Raw genomic sequence first — 21,612 nt, forward strand, 5'->3', positions numbered from 1 at the left:
TTGTTCAGTATGTACAGGGATTTTGTTGGGGATGGTGAAAATTTTTATAGATAGTGGTGATGGTCACACAACATTCTGAATGTATTTAATTCCAATGACATGTACAGTTAATAATGGTTAATGTGATAAATATTATGATATGCATATTTTGCTACAATGAAAATGTATTATTGCAAAACCAAAACCAAAAACATTACATGAAAGGATAAGTATAGCCAAATATCTCTTATGAACAAAGATACAAAAACCCTCAATGATATGATAGCAAATCTAATCCTATAAAGTATAAAGAGAATTATGACCACAACCAAGTGGGATTTATTCCAGATTTGCAAGGCTGGCTCAACATTTAAAAATCAACTAGTGTAATCTACCACATCAACAGGCTAAAGAGGAAAAATTGCATGGTATACCAATTGATGTAGAAAAAGCATTTGACAAAATCCAACACCTATTTATGATTTTATGAGCAAGCTAAGAATGGAGGGAAATTTCTTCAACTTGATAGAGAACATCTAAAAAATAAAAACAAAAACCAAAACCAAAAACTAAAGCTAACATCATACTCAATTGTGAGAAACTGGATGGTTTTACTCCAAGATTAGGGAAAAAACAAAGAAATCCCTCACACCACTCTTATTTGCTATCATATTAGAAGTCCTAGACAGTGAAATAAGATAAGAAAAAGAAATAAAAGGTATAAGGATTGAGAAAAAATAAAACTATCTTTGTTCACAAATGACATGACTGTCTATGTAGAAAATTCTAAAGAATCAACAAAAATATCCTGAAGTTAATAAGTAATTCTAGTAAGGTCACAGAATACAAGGTAAATGCATAAATGTCAACTGCTTTCATTTATACCAGTAATGAATAATTGAAATCTGAAATTTAAAAGAATATCATTTGTATTAGCATCAGAAAGATTAACTATGTATGTATAAATTAAAAAAAAATGTACAGGGTCTATATGCACAAAACTACAAAACACTGATGAAACTGAAGAAGGTTTGAATAAATGGAGATATATTCTGTGTGTATGGGTTATAAGACTTAGTACTGTTAAGATGACATTCTTTCCAACTTGATCCATAGACTCAATGCAATCTAGTCAAAATCCCAGTAAGTGATTTTGTCAAGATTGCTAAAGTGATTATAAAGTTGATATGGAAAGGCAAGAAACACAGAATAGGCAATACAACACTAAAGAAGAACACAGTTGGAGAACTGACATTACTGGACTTCAAAACATACTATAAAGTTACAATATTTGAGACAGTGTGGTATTGGTGTATTGGTGGGAAAAAAAAAAAAAAAGACATCTTGAAAAGTGGAACAGAATAGAGAGTCCAGGAACAGACCCACACAATTATAGCCAACTAATCTCTGACAAAGGAGCAAAGGAAATTCAATGGAGAAAGGATAGTCTTTTCAATAAATGGTGCTGGAACAATTGGATACCTATACACAAAAAAGATACTAGACATAGCCCTTACACCTTTCACATAAATTAACTGAAAATAGATCATAGTCCTAAGTGTAAAATTAAAACTATAAAACATCTAGAGAAAAACATAGGAGAAATCTAGGTGACCTTGGGTTCAGTGATAAGTTTGCAGATACAGCGCCAAAAGTAGGATCCATTGAAAGAAAAATTGATGTCAGACATTATTAAAATTAAAAGCTTCTGCTCTGCAAAAGACACTGTTAAGAGAATGAAAAGACAAGCCACAAACTAGGGGAAAATATTTGCAAAACACATTATCTGATGAAGGACTTCTACTCAAAATATACAAAGAACTCTTAAAACTCAGCGATAAGAAAACAAACAACCTAATTGAAAATGCTAAAAGGTTTGAATAGACACCTCAACATAGAAGATATTCAGATGAAAATAAACATATGAAAAGGTGACCAACATCATTTGTCATCAGGGAAATGCAAATTAAAACAACAATGAGATATTGCTACACATCTATTAAAATGGATAAGATCAAAAATTGACAATACCAAATCCTAGTAAGGACATGGAGAAACAGAAACTCCCATTTACTGCTGGTGGGAATACAAACTGGTACAACCACTTTGGAGGACAGCTTGGCAGTTTCTTACAAAGTTAAACATAGTCTTATCATACAATCCAGCAATCATGCTCCTAGGTATTTACACTATGAGTTGAAAACTTACGTTTACAAAAAAAAAAACCTGTACACGAATGTTTATAGCATCTGTATTCATAATCACCAAAAACTGGAAGCAACCAAGATGTCTTTAAATAGGTAAATGTATAAACAAACTATGGTACAGTTATACAATGGAATATTATTCAGCAATAAAAAGAAATGAACTATCAAGCAATTAAAAGATGAGGAGAAAACTTGAGTGCATATTGCTAAGTGAAAAGTCTACAAACTATATGATTCCAACTATATGTCATTTTGGAAAAGGCAAAACTACAGAGATAGTAAAAAGATTAGTGGTTACTAGTGGTTCAGGGGGATGGGGGCAGGGATAAATAGGTGAAGCACAAAGGTGAAGCTTGTATTCTGCATGATACCATAATGGTGGATATTTGACTTTGTGCATTTATCAAAACCAACAGAACTTTACACACAAAGAGTGAAGCTTAACATATGCAAATTTTAAAAACACATTTATATTGTTTTCAATAAAGACTCTAGATTATTGAAAATATTTTTTTAAATTCCATGCTTTCAGAGGTTTGCTAATTATTCCCAATGACATGGGAATTAAAAGTGATTGATGAGGGCTTCCCTGGTGGCGCGGTGGTTGAGAATCTGTCTGCCAATGCAGAGGACACGGGTTCGAGCCCTGGTCTGGGAAGATCCCACATGCCGCGGAGCAACTGGGCCCGTGAGCCACAACGACTGAGCCTGCGCGTCTGGAGCCTGTGCTCCGCAACAAGAGAGGCCTCGATAATGAGAGGCCCGCGCACCGCGGTGAAGAGTGGCCCCCGCTCGCCGCAACTAGAGAAAGCCCTCGCACAGAAACGAAGACCCAACACAGCCATAAATAAATAAATAAATAAATAAATAAAATTTAAAAAAAAAAAAAAAAAAAGTGATTGATGAGTATTCCTTATGAGGATTCAGATTTGGGGGCTGTGGTGGTAGGCAGAATGTCCCCCAAAGATGTCCACATCCTGATCCCTGGAACATGGGGAAATGTTACTTTGTATGGTAAAAAGGATTTAGATATAATTAAGGTTACAGAATTTAAAATAGGTAGATTATCCTGTATTATCTCGCTGGCCTCAATCTAATCACATGAGCCCTTAAAAACAGAAAATTTTCTCTGGCTGAGGCAGAAGAGATGCAGCAGCAAAGTCAGAGAGATTCAAAGTATGACAAGGACTCAACACGCTGGCTCGAAGATAGAGTGACAAGGAATGCAGGCAGCCTTAAGGGGGTAAGGGAAGCTCCAGCTGAAATTCAGCAAGGAAATGGGGACCTCAGTCCCAGCGTTGCACGGACATGAATTCTGCCAACAACTTGAAGAAGTCTGAAAGCAGATTCTCTCCCAGAGCCTCTGGATAAGAGCTCAGGCTGCTGACACCTTGATTTCAGCTTTGTGAGACCCAGAGTAGAGGACTAAGCTGAACCCACTCAGACATCTGGCTTACACACCGTGAGATAATAAATCTGTTTTAAGCCACTAATTTTATGGTAATTTGTTACAGGAGCAAATTTTGATTGTGCCCAACTTGAAAAAAGCTTTTAGTTTAATAAAAGAAATGCTAAGAAACACTCAGAGTTTATACCCCTCTCATAATGTAAAACTGAGCACCATGCAAGAAGATACCAGCGAAGAGAGGATTATATACATACTCCTAGACACTGCACTACCACTGCTATCCTGCTCTTGGGCATTAATTCATTCATTCATTCAACAGATATTTTGAAATGGAAGATCCAAAAAGTCTTGAAAAAGAAAAACATGAAGAGAATAAAGCAATATAAATGTAAATGAAATAAGAAATTATCAGTCTTGATTCAAGAAGAAAAGAACAAAAGCATAGAGAAAGAACAATGAGAAAAGCAAAAATTCATGGTTATCTTACAGGTGGTTTAATAAAAATGTAACAGAAAAGAACAAACCTGACTCCATATTGGATCTATTCCTTTAGCTTTGTGCTCTAACCTTTGTGCTCTGTTGCCTATGCTTAGTCATGCTGGCTCTGCACCTCTGTAAAAGAATGTTGCCTAGAGCTTGAAATATACATGATAGCCCATTCTCAAGGCTCTGACCTGTAAAGCTATAACACTTTTCCATTCATATAAAGATAAAAAGTTGCAGAACAGAAAATAACAATTGTTCTGTTGCAGATTTACAGGAACATTATGATCAGACCTACATGGACAGGTGCAAGAACAAAGGATTCCAGCGCCAAGAAGTTTGCAGCAACCTGCCACACCTCTCTCCCTTTTAGTATAAGAGAAGCTTGAATTCTAACTCAGGTAAGGTGGTTCTTTGGGACACTAGTCCACCATCTTTTCAGTCTGCTGGCTTTCCGAATAAAGTTGCTGTTTATTGCCCCAACACCTCATCTCTCTATTTATTGGCCTGTCACACGGCGAGCCTGGACCTGGTAACAAAAAGAGTGGTAGAGGTCTAAATTCTAGTTTCAGCTCTGCCTCTGGCTGGGACCAGAGCTTTAAACAACTTTATTAGTTTCACTGGCCCCTCGGTGAGCTGACAGAACTTTTCTAGATCCTTCCAGATTTCAAACTAATAAGAGAAAGAGAGAGAGAAGATAGTTGGGGAGTGCCTCTCTGGAAAAATATTCTTGTATTCATGAAGTCCTTCCCTCTGACATCATTACTATGGACTTTAAAGTATCTCAGAATAGTGTCATGACTTCCTGTGGGGGTGGGATGCACTTTGAAAAGGCAATTATGAAAAATCCAGAGAAAGCTAGGCTTTCTGTGAAAACAGAAAGTGACTGTTTAAGACAAAATTCTTTTTAAGGGACTGAAGTGATACAAATGAAAACTAGACAATCATGAATATGATCTTTTTTCAGCAAAATGATAGCTCTCCGAAGACTTAAGAACTTAACAGACTATTGAAAAATTGAGTTTAAATAGAAAGTTTCACCAGTTTGTTCTTCTGTACTGACATCTCATTCAATTACACTTTTAATTTAACTGTTATTGAGACAGTCTTATGCTAGCAAGTTGACAACTTAGTGGGGGTAATAAGGGGAATTCATTTCGGCCATTAACTACTCCCTAAAGGTTTCCATCTGAATGTTTCGTCTCACTGAAACTGAAACTAAGGTTGTGTAAAAATTCCCTTAAGGGTAAATTGCAGGATTCTCTGTTTCTCTTTTTCTGGGAAAAGTTGGTTATGGCAACATTGGCAATGAGTGGGAAACACAATAAAGTCATTTACCTAATTACTATCATTACAAGCTTTAAATGAGAAACATGAGTGATTAAGACTTGATGTTGAAATCAAGGTTGTATAAGTTGTTGTCTGAGGACCTGCCAACTCCAGCGGAGAGGGGCTTCTCTCAGGCTGGGGAAGTGAGTTTTCTGCAACTATCTGAGTGTAAAAGGGTGACAAGGTCTTCATAGATCCATTATGCTAATGTAACCTGTGGTTGAATAAGATTGTAAACTGTATGCACATTATAACTTAAAAAATTCTGGCTTTCTTCATACAATTTGGATTTTTGAGAAAAATTGAAGAGTTTAAGAAAAAGAAAGCCCAGATCAAGGATACTAGGGAAATGGAATGAGTAAAGGGAAAGAAGTTGAAGTTATTTTTGTTTGTTGTCTTTGCTTTTTGTGTCAAATGCAGAAAATCATTGCCAGGATGGGTGTCAAGTTACTTACTTCCTATGGTTTCTTTTAGACATTTTACGGTTTCGGGTCTTATTTTGAGTCTTTAATCCATTTTGAGTTAATTTGTGCATGGTGCATGAGTGGTCCAGTTTCATTCTTCTGTGTGTGACTGTCCACTTTTCCCAACACTATCTTTTGAAGAGACCATCCTTTCCTCATTGTATATTCTTGGCTCCTTTGTCAAAAATTAACTGAGCTTATTCTGATGGGTTTATTTCTGGGCTCTCTATTCTGTTCAATTGATCTGTATGTCTATTTTTGTGCCAATACCATTACTGTTGTGATTACTACATCTTTGTAATATAGTTTGAAATCAGGAAGTGTGATGCCTCCAGCTTTGCTCTTCTTTCTTAAGACTGCATTGGCTATGCAGGGTCTTTTGAGGGTCTATATAAAACTTAGGATTTTTCTCTATTTCCGTGAAAAAAATGCCATTGGAATTTTGATAGTGATTGCATTGAATATTACATATAAGTTTAATATTTCCTTGAGTTCTACATCTAATAATATTAGCATGTAAATCAGCAATAATAAAACCCTGAATGTATGTATCATTATGGTGTCTACAAAAAATTTTCATATACAATATATTATTTCATCTTCATAACAAAACTGTGAGATATTATAATGCTTACTTAACTAGTGGCCCATTAATTAACCATATCAATTATTGAGAGTATGATCAAGCATCTGGAGAGAAGCAAAAAAACAAAACAAAACATTTTAATCAACTCAAATCAAGGTCTGAAAAGGCCACCTAATAAAATTTATCTACTCTACTATTAGGATAGCCCCTCAGTTTTACTCTGAACCTACCTATTATTACTTTGCGCACAACTCTAAGAAAATCGGGCACACCTGATAAGAAAACAACTAGAAGAGTTATGCAGCAAAGAAGCAACATGCTGCTATGATGTACACATTTTTTAAGGATAGTAATAACTGGTGTCTGATATTTGAAACACTGACACATTATTTTTATTTTAAAGCAGACTTACGACTGCAGGATGGGATCATTTATTGGAGGCACAAATGCCTCTGAGTTATTTTATCAAGTATAATACATTAATTCTAGCTATTCATATTTATTGACTTGTGCTGTTCAAACTACCTTATATATACATTATGAGGTAATGCTCACCATAGTACTATGACATGGGAACTGTTAGTATCCCCATTTTACAGATGACGAAACTGAGACACAGAGAATTTAAGTAACTCATCCAAGGTCTTACAGCTAAGTTAGGATTCCTATCCAGATGGTCAAGCTCCAGAGCATATGTTTCTAAGAGCTCTATTCTAATTCATATAATGACCCAACCAAAGGACAAATCTATTATATACAGTATACATGCTTTTAGAAAACAGAGAAATGGTTAGGTTTTTAAGAAACATTTTCTACAAAAATATTTTCACATTTTTAGTTTGTTTTTAAGTTTATACATTTGTTATTAAGAAATTAAAACTTCCATTCTTCAATAATACTAGGGGTTTTTGTTTGTTTGGTTGGTTGGTTTTACCGTATTTAAAATTTCTGGCTACCTACAGCCCAGCTGTCCTGCTGGGAAGTTAAATAGCTAGAAAGACCCAAGTGAGAAACTATCTCTGACTACTTTATTAGGAGAATGGAAGAAAATAATAGGCAGTTCAGATTAATTTGAATTGATTGTCCTCTGTATGCTGGGTTTTACACATCAGGTGGCAGAGAGGAGAGTTTCCCCCAGCCCATGGAGAAGCTGGAGGTATACAGGTTCAGCTAAGGGTGGAAGTCCCAGCCCAGTCCCTCCTGGTGCCTGGAGACGTGGCTGGACTTCAGGAGTAAATGGCTGTATGAGGGTGACTACACAGTACCGTTCGCCTGGACAGGCCCCTTATAGGTCTGTTAAGTCAGTAGGGCCCCCGTTCACTCTCAAATGTATTGATTTGGATTACAAATTTGGTGTAGCTAGAAAGGTTGAATGCTAGGCACCAAGTTCCCAGGCCAGTCAGGTATCTTTGGCAACAGAAACAGAACAGTGGGCTTGGACCAGAAACATTTCAGTGGCAACCAGTGCAGACTAGAGACCAGGAGCCTTCAGTGTCTATGAGGCCTCTGACCTTTAAGCTGGGGTGCTCGAGAATGTGGGCTTGTCTGTCATCTAGTAGAATGGGATTGGGGGAATCATTTTCATCTTAAAAGTAATAATAACATAATGTGAGATTTCTACACTCTGCACTTGAGAACAGGGCTGGCTTCACGGGCACGCACAAGGACCCATGGTCAGAAAGGCCTTGTGCTTGGTTTAGAGCTCTGTTGTTGCCATATTGAAATTCCTGGTTTTTGATCAAGGGACCCCACATTTTCATTTCATGTACTAGGCCCTGCAAATTATATAACTAGTCTTGTTCGTGAATATGCAGAGTTAAACTCACACCTACTACACAGTATTTTGGATACTTTTTATACCTCCACTCCACCTGACTTGAACCTTACAGCAAATAGGCAGTAAATCTTAAGAGCTGAGTTAAAATTACACACCAAATACAAATAAAATCTCACACCAAAGATAATTTTTCTTTTGTTTCACAATTTAATAATCTTGTTATCAGATTAAATTTTAGAGGACAAAACCTTCCAGGCAAAGTGGGTTAAACAAATCCTTGTGGATATGTGTATTTTTAAGCCAAGTAATAATTGAATCCCTGCAGACTAAACAATATCACTTAGCAGCCTGCACAATGTGAAAGACTAAAAGCTTTTAATTAGACTTTTACTCAATAGGGGAGGAAAAAATAATTTAAAAGACTCAGGGCTAAAGCTGAATTGTTAGTTTTAACTTTGAACACAATGAAGAAACAATTTGACTAAATTAGTTTAGCTGTGCATTCATTAGCCTTTAATAGAAATGTGAATGCAAACTGACTCCAGATTATTGTACTTAGAGCCAGCTTTTTAATTAGTGATTGGCAAAATGTTTATCTAGTTTGTTGTCGGAATATTGAACCATCTACACAACAGGACTGTTGTAAACTTTCATGTAATCTTAATTGGATCTTTCAGGAGAACAAGATTTCATGTACATAAAATCACAAACTATAGTAATAAAGTTAGCTAATTTATATCGAAGTTGGTATTTAAAAAGAAGAAGTTGTGCTATATAGCTCACTGAGGTGGAGAAATGGTTAACAACTATTTAAACTTAGTTAAATGTGATGCTCAGTTGAACTTGGCCAAACCTTGGTTATGATTGGCTTTGAAGTTAGACAGACCTGGTTTCCAGGTGGCAAATGGGTTACTAATCCTATGATATCGGGCACATTAGTTAGCCTTTCCGAGCCTCAGTTGCCTTATCTGTAGAATGGGTATTATGGTCTTAAACAGTCATTGTGAGCATTGAATATTCAAATGCTACAAAATTCAAAAGGTACAAAAGGGCATACAGAGAAAAGTCATCTCCCATTCACCATGAATAATGTGGCATTATGTGCATGGTTCAATAGGTTGCTAATATGTCATAATAATATTACATGATCATATAATAGTAATTTATCCTAGAGCTCATTCTATATCAATATACATAAAACTTCCTCATCCTTTTTAATGGCTACATGGATATACCACAATTAAAATAAGTAGTGCCTTATTATCAGAAAATTAGCTTACATCCACCCTTTTGCAGCTATAAAGATCACTGAAGTTAATATCCTTAGGCATAGATTATTTTGACCCATGTGAGTATAGCTTGAGGATGAACTTCTATAGGCAATATCGGTGGTGAAAGCATATGTGTATTTTTTTCATTTTGATAGATATTACAAATTGCCCTCCACAGAATTGTCACAATTTACATTTCTACCAATAACTGTAAGTGCTCATTTCCCAGCACGCTCACCTACACTGTATCATTTTTTTCAAAAATCTCTGCCAATCTTACACGTGAACATTTTCTCCTTATAGTTTCAATTTTCTTTTCTTTTATTGTGTGTGAAATTTAGGTCCTTTTTATATGTTTAAGAGTAATTCGCATTTCCCCTTCTATATACTGTTTCTTCATGGTCTTGTCTCACATTTACTTTTTCTGAAATTTATTTTTTAGGAAAACTATATGTACTCAGAAAATCCATCCTTTGCCAATTGCATTTATTTTTATTCATTTAATCTTCTCATATTTCTTTTATTTTATGCAAAGTTATATATCCTTTCTTTTATAGCTTAAATGTTTAATATTATCTCTAACAAACTGTCTCTTTCCAAGATTATTTTTAGTCTTTCATGTTTCTTCCAGTATATTTCTGCTTTCACTTTTTATATTTAAATCTTTGAATTTGTTTTAGTTATCCACTTAGGTGCTCCAGCCTAATTTGTTGAATAATTCATCTGTTCACCATCAGAATACAATGTGATTTTGATCATATGCTAAAATCATTTATTAATAAATTGTATCTTTTTCTGGACTCTATTTAGTCTTACTGATGTATTTGCCTTGCCAACTGTTTTAAATTCTGTGGTATTTATACTATTCCATTATGTGTAACATAGCCAATTCATTACTACTCTTTTTTTCACATAAAGTTCAGAATCATATTATGCGTTCTAAAAAGATATTACTATTTTATTGAAATTAAGTAAATTTTCAGATTAAGTTAGAGAAAACAATACTCTTATGATTTTATGTCTTCCCACTCAAGAATAGAAAATGCCTTTTCTTTTTTCAGTTATAATTTTGGTATCTTATTAATATATTAGAGCTTTCTTTATATATGTCTTTCATATTTCTTATAAGTTTGTTACTAAATATTATGTTTTTTCTGTCACTGAATCTTTTTCTCAATTATATTTTCAAATTGGTGTTTATGTAACTACATAAAAATCTTATTAATTTTGGTTATTATTTTTATACAAAAACAGCCCTCAGCGATATTACTGGTTTTCTTACTGTTTGGAAATTATTTTGATTCTTTGGATTTTTCAGGTATGATATATCATCTATTGAGAAAAGGAATTATTTTATCTTTTGCTTTCCAGTTTTATATCTCTCATTTCTTTCTCTTATCTAATTGCTGAGCTTGAAACCTTCAGACTAAGTTAAATAATAGTGGTAAGAGTGGTTACCACTACACTAATGGACATGTTAATTATTTCACTGGTTTGGAAGCTGAGATAGATTTATTTTATCAAGTTAAGAAATCATCTATCCAATCCTACTTTATTTTAAAAAATTAAATAAATATTGATTTTTTTCAACTGCATTTTTATTATCTTTATAAATAATCATATAATTTCTTTCACTGGAATTATTCATTTAGTGAATTTTATTGAATCATTCCTATGTCACAATATAACAATAGAAACTTTGGTCAAGGCCCTAAAGTGAGAGATAGCAACTACCTAAATGCGTGGTAAGACAGAACACTCAGAAGAACTTGCAAAAAATTAGTAGCCTAGAACTAGCTACAGTAGAAAGACACCAGCCTCCTCCTCCTCATTGCTTTCAAGTGTCTATCAGCAGTTATCTCTTCCTTGAGGAGAGAGGAATACAAGAAAATCAGAGTATCCATTTTACTTAAGCATGGACATTCTAATTGCTAAATTAATGCAATATTTTATTATTTCAGTGTGACCAGAAAAGTCATGGGACTGCTCCATGGACAGAGATTAAAAAAGAAAAAGCAGGCTCATTAAGCAAATTTCAGAGGACAGTAGCAGACAAGAGTAAACTTGCTTTGTGACTGAACCTTCAATTACAACTCTTCCTTTAGGCTGAGGAAGAGTTTGTAGCATTTTAAATTATCTTTATTTAATGATCCAATAGAATTCACCTCTGTTATATCTTGTCCTGGTGCATTTTGTCATGATGTTCTTTAATAACTTTCTCTCTTTCTACTATGGTAATTGGTTTGTTTAGAATTTCTGTCTTTCTAAATTCACTTTCAATAATTTATACTTATAAATTACATTTATATTTTCCTCCATTTATATTTTCAAATAGAGTCTCTGACTCATTATAGTCTCTTATGACTCTAATTTCCACCAAAGTCCCGGATATTTCTCTATTCTCACGTAGTATTTGGATAAGCTATTGATAATAATTATTTTATTGTCTTCTTATTAATGCTATTGATATTGTCGCTTTTACTAAAACAGCTCTTGAGTTTTTGTTTAGCTATGGCACTTTTTGTTTTCTGATTTTAAGTCTTCTGTCTTTTTTCATTGTCAATTCCTTTCTTCTGTTCTCATTTAACCAATTTTTTCTTGGTTTTTTTTTTTTTTTAAAGATAGCATTCCTTCTTTTTTTTGTTTGGTATGTATGTATGTATGTATGTATGTATGTATTTATTTATTTATTTATGGCTGTGTTGGGTCTTCGTTTCTGTGCGAGGGCTTTCTCCAGTTGCGGCAAGTGGGGGCCACTCCTCATCGCTGTGCGCGGGCCTCTCACTATCGCGGCCTCTCTTGTTGCGGAGCACAGGCTCCAGACGCGCAGGCTCAGCAGTTGTGGCTCACGGGCCTAGTTGCTCCACGGCATGTGGGATCCTCCCAGACCAGGGCTCGAACCCGTGTCCCCCGAATTGGCAGGCAGATTCTCAACCACTGCGCCACCAGGGAAGCCCTCTTGTTTTTATAACTTCTTGAGTTGGATGCTTTATTTTTATCCTTAATCTTTTAATTATATGGTTCTTAAGTGTATGTATTTTCTCTACGTACTATTTTAGCTGGATACAAATGGTTCTATTAGATAATGATATAATTATTATATTGAATAATTTTCTAGATATTCTGAATTTTTGATTGGGAGTTCCTTCAATCACAAGGGTTTTCTAAGTGAGTTTTAAATTTTCCAGTGATAGGATTTTTATTTTTTTAAAGAATTTATTATTTCTTTATTGGCTGTGTTGGGTCTTCATTGCTGCACCCGGGCTTTCTCCAGTAGTGGCGAGCAGGGGCTACTCTTCGTTGCGGTGCGTGGGCTTCTCATTGCGGTGGCTTCTTTTGTTGCAGAGCACGGGCTCTAGGTGCATGGGCTTCAGTAGTTGTGGCTCACAGGCTCAGTAGTTGTGGTGCACGGGCTTAGTTGCTCCGAGGCATGTGGGATCTTCCTGGGCCAGGGCTCGAACCCATGTCCCCTGCATTGGCGGGCGGATTCTTAGCCACTGCGGCACCAGAGAAGCCCCTATTTTCTAGTTTTATTGTTTTATTGAACAGAAAATGTTGCCTTTATTCGTTCTACTTTTAGAAAGGTATTTAGTTTTTGACATGCATAATACATATTTTTAATATACTAGGAGGCTTTAAAAGAAGCTATATGCTCTGTTTCTTTGAAGAGTTTGATATTTATTTATTTATACTCAATTAGACATAAATTATTGTTATTTGGTTCTTCTATGCCTCTACTTATTTTTCAGCTTTTTAATTGACACTTTTCTGAGAAATAAATTTAAATCTCCTGCTACCAATGAAATCCTGTCTGCATCACATTGTATTTTTATAATTTGAATCTTGTATTCAGTAAAATAAAAGGAATGAATAAATGGGAAAATCATAAAATCAAAAGCTGTTTTTTAAAAAACAATAAAATTGAGGAACTCTAGGTATATGAGACATACTGAGAGACATCTAAGAGAGAGAGAGGAAGAGACAGAGAGAACAAGGTTACCTCTACTGGATATGGAAGGGGGGCCATCACAACAGGTCCTAGAAATAATAAAAGAATAATAAACAGATATTAGGACTATATTTATGCCAATAGATTTGCCAACTTAATCAAGCAGACAAACTACTTGAAAGACAAAAAATTATCCAAAGTGATCCAAGAAAAAACAGAAATTCTGAGTAGCCATATACCTATTAAAGCATTTCAATTTACAGGTACAATAAGGAAAATCCCAGGCCCAATGGCTTCAATATGAATTCTATCGATCATTAAAGAAAGAAATAATACAAAAACTACATAAACTCTTTCAGGAAATAGAAGATATGGAAACACTTGCCAATTTATTTTATAAAGCTAGCTCTGCCTTGATACCAAGTAAGACACAGATATTACAAGAATCTCTTATGAATATAGACATAAAAGCCCTCAGCAAAACATTATCAAGACAAATCCAACAATCTCTAAAAAGGTTACTACACCATGACCAACTACATTTTCCCCCAGGAATGCAAGGTTAGTTCAAGATTTGAAAATCAGTCAATGTAATTCAACATATTAACAAAGGAGAAAAACCACATGATTATCTCAATAGATGTTAAAAAAAAAAAAAGCATTTAACAAAATTTGACATCTACTTATAAATTAGTAATAGAAATGAGCTTCTTTAATCTAATAAATGATGTCCACAAAAAGCCTTCAGCTACATCTTCAATGATTAAAAATTAAATTTTTTCCCTAATATTTAAAACAAGAAGGGAATGCTTGCTCATACCACTTTTATTCCACATTGCAAAGGAGATTATAGCCAGTGCAATAAGGCAAAAATAAAAAAAAAAGAAGAGGAACAAGAGGCATGGAGAAAGGTAAAAATATGTAAAAAAGCCATTCTTACTCTAAGACAACATAATCCAGATTATGTACATTGAAAATCCTAAGGATCTACTAAAAACTACCAACATTATAATTCATAAGCAAATTAGCAAGTCCACAGGATACAAGGGGACTATAAAAAATCAATTGCAGTTGTATATGCTGACAGTGAAAAACTAGAACTTGAAATTTTAATTATTACTATTTTCATTATATTTAAACATGAAATAATTAGGGGTAAATTTAATCAAAATACATGCCAGATCTGTACACTATAAACTGTAAACCATTATTGACAAAAACAAATGATCTAAATTGATGTAAAGCTATGCCATATTCATGGATCAGAAAGGCATAATATTGTTAAGATGTAATTTCTACTCGTATTTCTACTCAGTCTATATATTCAACATAATCTCAATTAGAACTTCAGAAAGCTTTCTTGTAGAAATTGACAAGCTGATTCTAAAACTACACTGTAAAGAAGGGATCTACAAAAGCCAGACGAACATCCTGTTCAAAGTTAACTCTGGTAATCAAGAAGGGAATGGACTGGAGAGTGGCAGGTCTACACACAAAGAGAGGTTAGGGGACTATAAGTCCAAAGTTGAGGGCTTATTTTAAAAGTAGAGTAATTAAGACAGTGTGGTATTGGCATAAGAACAAACATACAGAATAACGGAAGAGAGTACAGAAATAGATTCATTAATGTAACACCAAATCATTTGGAATAAAGGGGTCAAGGTAATTTAATAGGGGAATGGATACTTTTTAACAAATAGTAATGGAAAACTGGATTACCATACAGAAAAATATAAACCTCAATCTTACCTCACAACACACATGAAAATTAACTAAAATAGCTATAAATGTAAAAAACTATGTTTTAAAAAATTCTAGAAGAAAAAAATCTTTGTTCTCTTGGGATGGGAAAATATTTCTTAGGTCACAAAAGAAAAACTGATAACTGGATCATGTAGAAATTTACAACTTTTGCTTTTCAAAAGACATTATTAAATATATATATTATATATATATGACCAAAGATTTGTACTCATATATTAGTAACTCTTACAACTTGTGAAATAATAAGAAATATATATTACATATTGGTCTCTGCCTCCTGTTCCTGCTAATATTTGATTTTTGATCCCAGTTTTCTGACACAGAGCTTCTAAATCCCTTGAAATTTCTAGGTTATAGAGACAACTTTTGTTCTAATGAGGTGACTCTTGGTGGGCTCCTGGATGGGGGCTTTAGAAAGACCAAGCCATGATTAGAAGCTTGGAACTTTCATCTCTGCACCCCTTTCTCTGGAGACGGGAGAGGGGTTGGAAACTGAGTTAATTATTGATCATGCCTATATGATGAAGCCTCCATTAAAAATCCCAAAAGTACAGAGTTGGTGAACACACCCATGTGCCAGGAGGGCGGCACACCCCAACTCCACAAAGACAGAAGCTCCTGCATTCAGGACCCATCCAGACATCGTCCTATGTATCTCTTCATCTGGCTGTTCATTTGTATCCTTTGTAATAAATTGGCAATAGTAAGTAAACTCTTTACCTGGGTTCTATGAGCCACTCTAGCAAATTATCAAACCTAAGAAGAGGATCATGGGAACCTCTGATTTGTAGCCAAGCCAGACAGAAGATGCAGGTAACCTGGGACCCACTGCTTGTGATTGGCATCTGAAGTGGGGAGCAGTCTTGTGAGATTGAGCCCTTAAACTGTGGGGTATTCGCTAACTCTGATTAGTGTCCGAATTGAGTTGAAATGTTAGGATACTAAGCAGGTGTCAGAGGATTGGTCAGTGTGGGGAAAAATCCACACATCTGGTATCAGAAATATTCTCAGTGGTGAGTAAAGACCATATTGCGGTGGCCAAAAAGTTCGTTCGGTTCTTTTCCATACGATGGCTCTAGTAGCCCTTAGTTGTCTTTAACTTCATTTGAAACAATTTTGTTAGATTGTATTGTGACAGCTGTCATATCATTGTGCATTTAAAAAAAAAATCAAAATTGGTGAATTTTTGTGTAGCCATTTTAATATTGAAGATGGAAGAAAAAAAGCAACATTTTTGGCATATTATGCTTCATTATTTCAAGCAAGGTAAAAATGCAACTGAAACACAAAAAAAGATTTGTGCAGTGTATGGAGAAGGTGCTGTGACTGAACCAACGTGTCAAAAGTGGTTTGCGAAGTTCCAGGCTGGAGATTTTTTGCTGAATGATGCTCCACGGTCGGGTAGACCAGTTGAAGTTGACAGGGATCAAATCGAGACATTAATTGAGAACAATCAACGTTATACCACGCGGGAGATAGCCGACATACTCAGAATATCCAAATCAAGTGCTGAAAATAATTTGCACCAGCCTGGTTATGTTAATTGCTTTGATATTTGGGTTCCACATAAAAAAAACCTTCTTGACCATACTTCCGCATGTGATTCTCTAACTTAAAGGTAACGAAAACGTTCCATTTTTAAAACAAATTGTGGCAGTGATGAAAAGTGGATACTGTACAATAATGTGGAACAGAATAGATCGTGGGGCTAGTGAAATGAACCACCACCAACCACACGAAAGGCTGGTCTTCATCCAAGGAAGGTGATGTTGCGTATATGGTGAGATTGGAAGGGAGTCCTCTATTATGAGCTCCTTCCAGAAAACCAAACGATTAATTCCAACAAGTACTGCTCCCAAGTAGACCAACTGAGAGCCGCACTCGACAAAAAGCATCCAGAATTAGTCAACAGAAAATGCATAATCTTCCACGAAGATAACTCAATACCTTATGTTTCTTTGATGACCAGGCAAAAACTGTTACAGCTTGGCTGGGAAGTTCTGATTCATCCGCCATATTCACCAGACGTTGCACCTTCAGATTTCCATTTATTTCGGTCTTTACAAAATTCTCTTAATGGAAAAAATTTCAATTCCCTGGAAGACATCTGGAACAGTTCTTCGCTCAAAAAGATAAAAAGTTTTGGGAAGATGGAATTACGAAGTTGCCTGAAAAATGGCAGAAGGTACTGCAACAAAACGGTGAATGCATTGGTCAATAAATTTCTTGGTGAAAATGAAAAAATGTGTTTTTTATTTTTACTTAAAAACTGAAGGAACTTTGTTGGCCAGCCCAATAAGTGTTGTCTTTACAACTTGATAAGAAAACAACCTGATAGAAGGTAAATAAATAGCCAATAAGCACAGTAAAGATGCTCAACATCATTAATCATCAAGGAAATGAAAAATAAAGCTATGATGAAATCCAGTACATATCCACCAGGATGGGCAAAATTCAAAAGAACTTGAAGAGGAACTCATATAGAGTTACTGGGAATGCAAAATGATACACTACTTTAGAAAAGATTGAGAAGTTTCTCCTAAAATTAAACATGCCATAAAACACAAAAATTCCATCTCTAGATATTTACCCAAGAGAAATTAAACACATGTTCATAAAAAATCTTGTTCAAGAATATTTACGCAGCTTTATTTGTAATAGCCAAAATATGGGAATAAACTAAATGTCCATCAATAGGTGAATCGGTAAGCATATTGTGGTATATCCCTACAATGGACTCAGCAAGAAAAAGAAACAAGCTACTGATATATGCAACAACAGAACTGAATCCCCAAAAGCAGTATGCTGAGCAAAAAAGCCAGATATAAAAGAATACTATATGATTCCATTTATATGAAAGTCTGAACACGGGAAATTTAGTGTATAGTGACAGAAATTATAGTAGTTGCTAGGGGCCAGGGTGGGAGGTGAGGATTGACAGGAAGGGGGCATAAGGAAACCTTCTGAGATGATGGAAATTTTCTACATCTTGATTGTGGTGATGGCTATATATGTCAAAGCTCATGGAATGCTACACTTATGATGGATCTTTTTTCACATAAATTATACATCAATGAAATTGCTATTTTGAAAAGTGAAAGCTGATTTTTTTATACTGGTGGTGAGACTGTATGTGAGTGATGGATTTTATATGAGGTGCTTGGTTTGCGGTGAGATTTTGTAGAGCAGATTCTAAGAGGAAATAGATTCTGGACTTTGGCTCTGATTAATTTCTTAACTTCCTCCTTTATTAGATAGGAATAATAGTATCATGTGAGGGAGAAACCACAGTGTTTGGGCAAATCAGTAAGGCTTCATGGAGTTAGTGACATTTAAACTTCTTTTATTCACAGGTAGGCTGTCAACAGATGGGAGGAAGAATGCACCACTTGAAGCATAACACTGCCTTCAGCAAAGGAACAGAGATAAGAAATTACAGCGTGTACTTGACAACTACTCCAGTTTGTATATGGAATGGCAAATTATTAGGAGAGATGTGGGAGATAAGACATCAAGAGGGTCTTGAATGCCAAAATACAGAATGTGGATAGTATAATTACTAATGGGGATAAATAGAAGTTCTTGACCAAGAGAGCGATTGATCAGAATTATACTTTAAGAAGAATATTCTGGTGATGAAAAGAATAATTGGAGTTTGAGAAAACAATTACCAAAATTCAAGAGAGTGGTAAATAGGAGTTTACAAAAAGTGGGACATCAAGTCGGTTATAAGATACATCATTATTTTATGTACTATTCTGAAATAACAGAAAGCACTGCTAATTAAACTACAAAAGTCCTAATACACCATTAATGGTAGGACACGTTCTAGTTTCAGAGATGTTAACATTTGAACAAATGTGGATGTCAGAATTGATGAAATATAATATAATGATTGTAATGAAAAGGAAGAAGAGATTAAAAGTTTTGACAGAATATAACTGAATTACTAAAAGTAGAGTGGGAAAAGAAGGAATCAAACATGGAGCTAAGATTTTTAGTTTTATTTCTTAAAGCCAGTATCAAAAAATGGGAATGATTTCATTAGGGTGCCACTGGAACTTCTGGGGTGCTGTCAAAGAATTGGAAATGTGGACTAGAAATAGAAAGCATGGTTGTTATTTGAGAGTGATATTTGAAAATCATGTACTTAGGGATAAGGTATTGAAGTCATGTGAATATGTGAGCTCACTAAAGAACAGAGAATATAGAAAGGAGAGAATAGGATTAAAGACATGAAGATACACTTTTGCAGGAGGAAAAAGGAACAAAGAAAACAGGGGAAAAAGAATTAGAGAATAGAAAAACAGTCATACTAGGATAGAGAACTCAGATCAGGGAAGAAAAAAGTTTCCAGAAGAATGAGTTGGTCATTGGTGTTAGTGGCTGTACAACAGTGAAGAAAGCTAACTACTGGAGAAAAAAACATGGTTCTGTTCCAACCAAAGTTAATCAAGTGAAGTTAAGGTTTTATTTCCTGAAAAATATTCTCAAAGAAACATGCTGAACAGATTTCATATTCTTGCCTTTGTTTGAGAAACGTCCAGCATTTAAGAGGGACACATTTTGTTTTAAAAGCAAGTATATAGGTGTTAGAATCTGCCCCAAATTTTTAAAAGCGAATGCATGCACTTTACCAGTAATCTTCACTGAATCTGAAATATAGCTGTCATAATAACTTCTCTAGTTCTCAGTGCTGCAGATGGTCATTAGAATTTTCAAAGAGAAAAAAAATAAATGTAGCATCCAGAAATATAAAAACAAAGAGCAAAACATTTCTCCAAATGAATAAATAAATATTAATATGAATCGTATTACAAGTACTTTCTAACAGAGGATAAAGATGTCTGGTGTATATTCTTCTGGAGCCATGAACTCTACCTGGTGACACCTTCTCAAAGGCAGCATATTTCCATTGGGTGGAAGCACCTCAACTTGTGCCAAGCTTCTCACTCACCCCCAAAACAACCTGCTTATGTCACCTGAAGAAAGAGTGGGACTTTCTAGGTCCCTACATGTGCATGGACTTCTCTTCTTCCATGCCAGTTTTTTTTTTTTTTTTTTCCAGCTTCTATTGTGTTTTTCAATGAGAAGAATAGCCAAGCATCCTAATTCATCTTATTGCTGGACATTATGGCTTCTGAGGAAATGTTGAAGTTAAACCCATTTCTAGGACTATGCCTGGGAAAAGAAAAGGAGGCTAGGGAGAAGCAAACCACTTTATTCAACTACCTCCACTCTGAATATTTCTATTCAGAGCAAAATCATAGTAAAATGAACATCAGGGGAAGCCTTGACGTAGAAAACGTAGCCTCAAAAAGTAGGGATGGAAACTAACATTTGTTGAGCATTTAAGTATGAGCCAGATCATCTGCTAGATGCTCTAGTGACATTTTAAAATTTTATTCTCAAAACTACACTGTGAGATGTGTATTATTGGTCCCATTTTACAGGTTCTCATACTGAAGACACAATAGGTTATTTATACCGTGTGACAAATCAAGATTTAAATTCAGGTCTGACTCCAAAATGTAGTTTGACTTTTCCCCCAACACAGTGTTGCCTGCTGGAATATGAGAGGAAGTGAGGACAGAGACCCGAAGCTATGTTTGGAGCATAGTTGACTGTGTATGTGAGGCCTCAGTCCTCTTTTTTGCCATCAGCTTAAGGGGGACATCATCTTCCTACCACATGCTTTCTGTGTCAGTGCTCTCCTGTCCACAGCAGAGAGGCACTGAACTTATCCGACCTAGAATTTAAACCAGTCCACACTTTAAATACTATATAAAGCACTGCTTTTATAAACTAGATAAACATACTTTGTTGTTACCTATTTCTATCTGCATGTAAATAAGACCCTAAAAGCCTTTTCAAATTATCTTTCTAATGAGATAAATGTGCCCCACCAGGCAATTTTTCTTGCTAGAAAGCCTCTGCTTTTTCTATTCTAATATGCTATATATTAACTTTTGACAAAGAACTGTAGAAATACAGCTGCTGTATCTCAAATTGCCTTAGGAAGGTGGGCCCCTAATGTGTGAAACAAGTATAACAATATCTACCTTCTAATATTGTTGTGAATATTAAGGATAATTTATTTATTCAAAAAATATTTGCTGAGCACCTGTTATGTACCAAGAACAGTTCTGGTTATGCAAGTCCACAGCACTATGCATGGCACATACCTGGTGCTGAATAAATAAGGGCACCGACCACATCTCATAGGATCACAAGAGAACAGAAAAGAAACTACGACTAAAAGGACAGTCCCTGACTTCTGAGAGGTGTCCTTTTTCCTTTGTGTGCTGGCAGCACAGTGATCACTGAAGAACAACTGCTATTTCATCAGTGGCTGCTGTGCCATGCTTTCTTTCCCTATGGCTACATACCTGGGT

At 35.2% G+C, this 21,612-nt stretch overlaps 1 long non-coding RNA gene across 1 annotated transcript in view; it reads right to left on the bottom strand.

Moving 5' to 3' along the window:
- Positions 1-21,612, bottom strand: part of LOC137769329 (uncharacterized) — a 379,176-nt gene that overhangs the window by 43,230 nt on the left and 314,334 nt on the right. Inside the window, exon 6 of the long non-coding RNA XR_011074947.1 lies at positions 13,505-13,542. This is a non-coding gene — a long non-coding RNA (uncharacterized lncRNA). The remainder of the gene's footprint in view (positions 1-13,504; positions 13,543-21,612) is intronic.

This window comes from Eschrichtius robustus, chromosome 9 (genome assembly GCF_028021215.1).
Source record: "Eschrichtius robustus isolate mEscRob2 chromosome 9, mEscRob2.pri, whole genome shotgun sequence".
NCBI lineage: Eukaryota > Metazoa > Chordata > Mammalia > Artiodactyla > Eschrichtiidae > Eschrichtius > Eschrichtius robustus.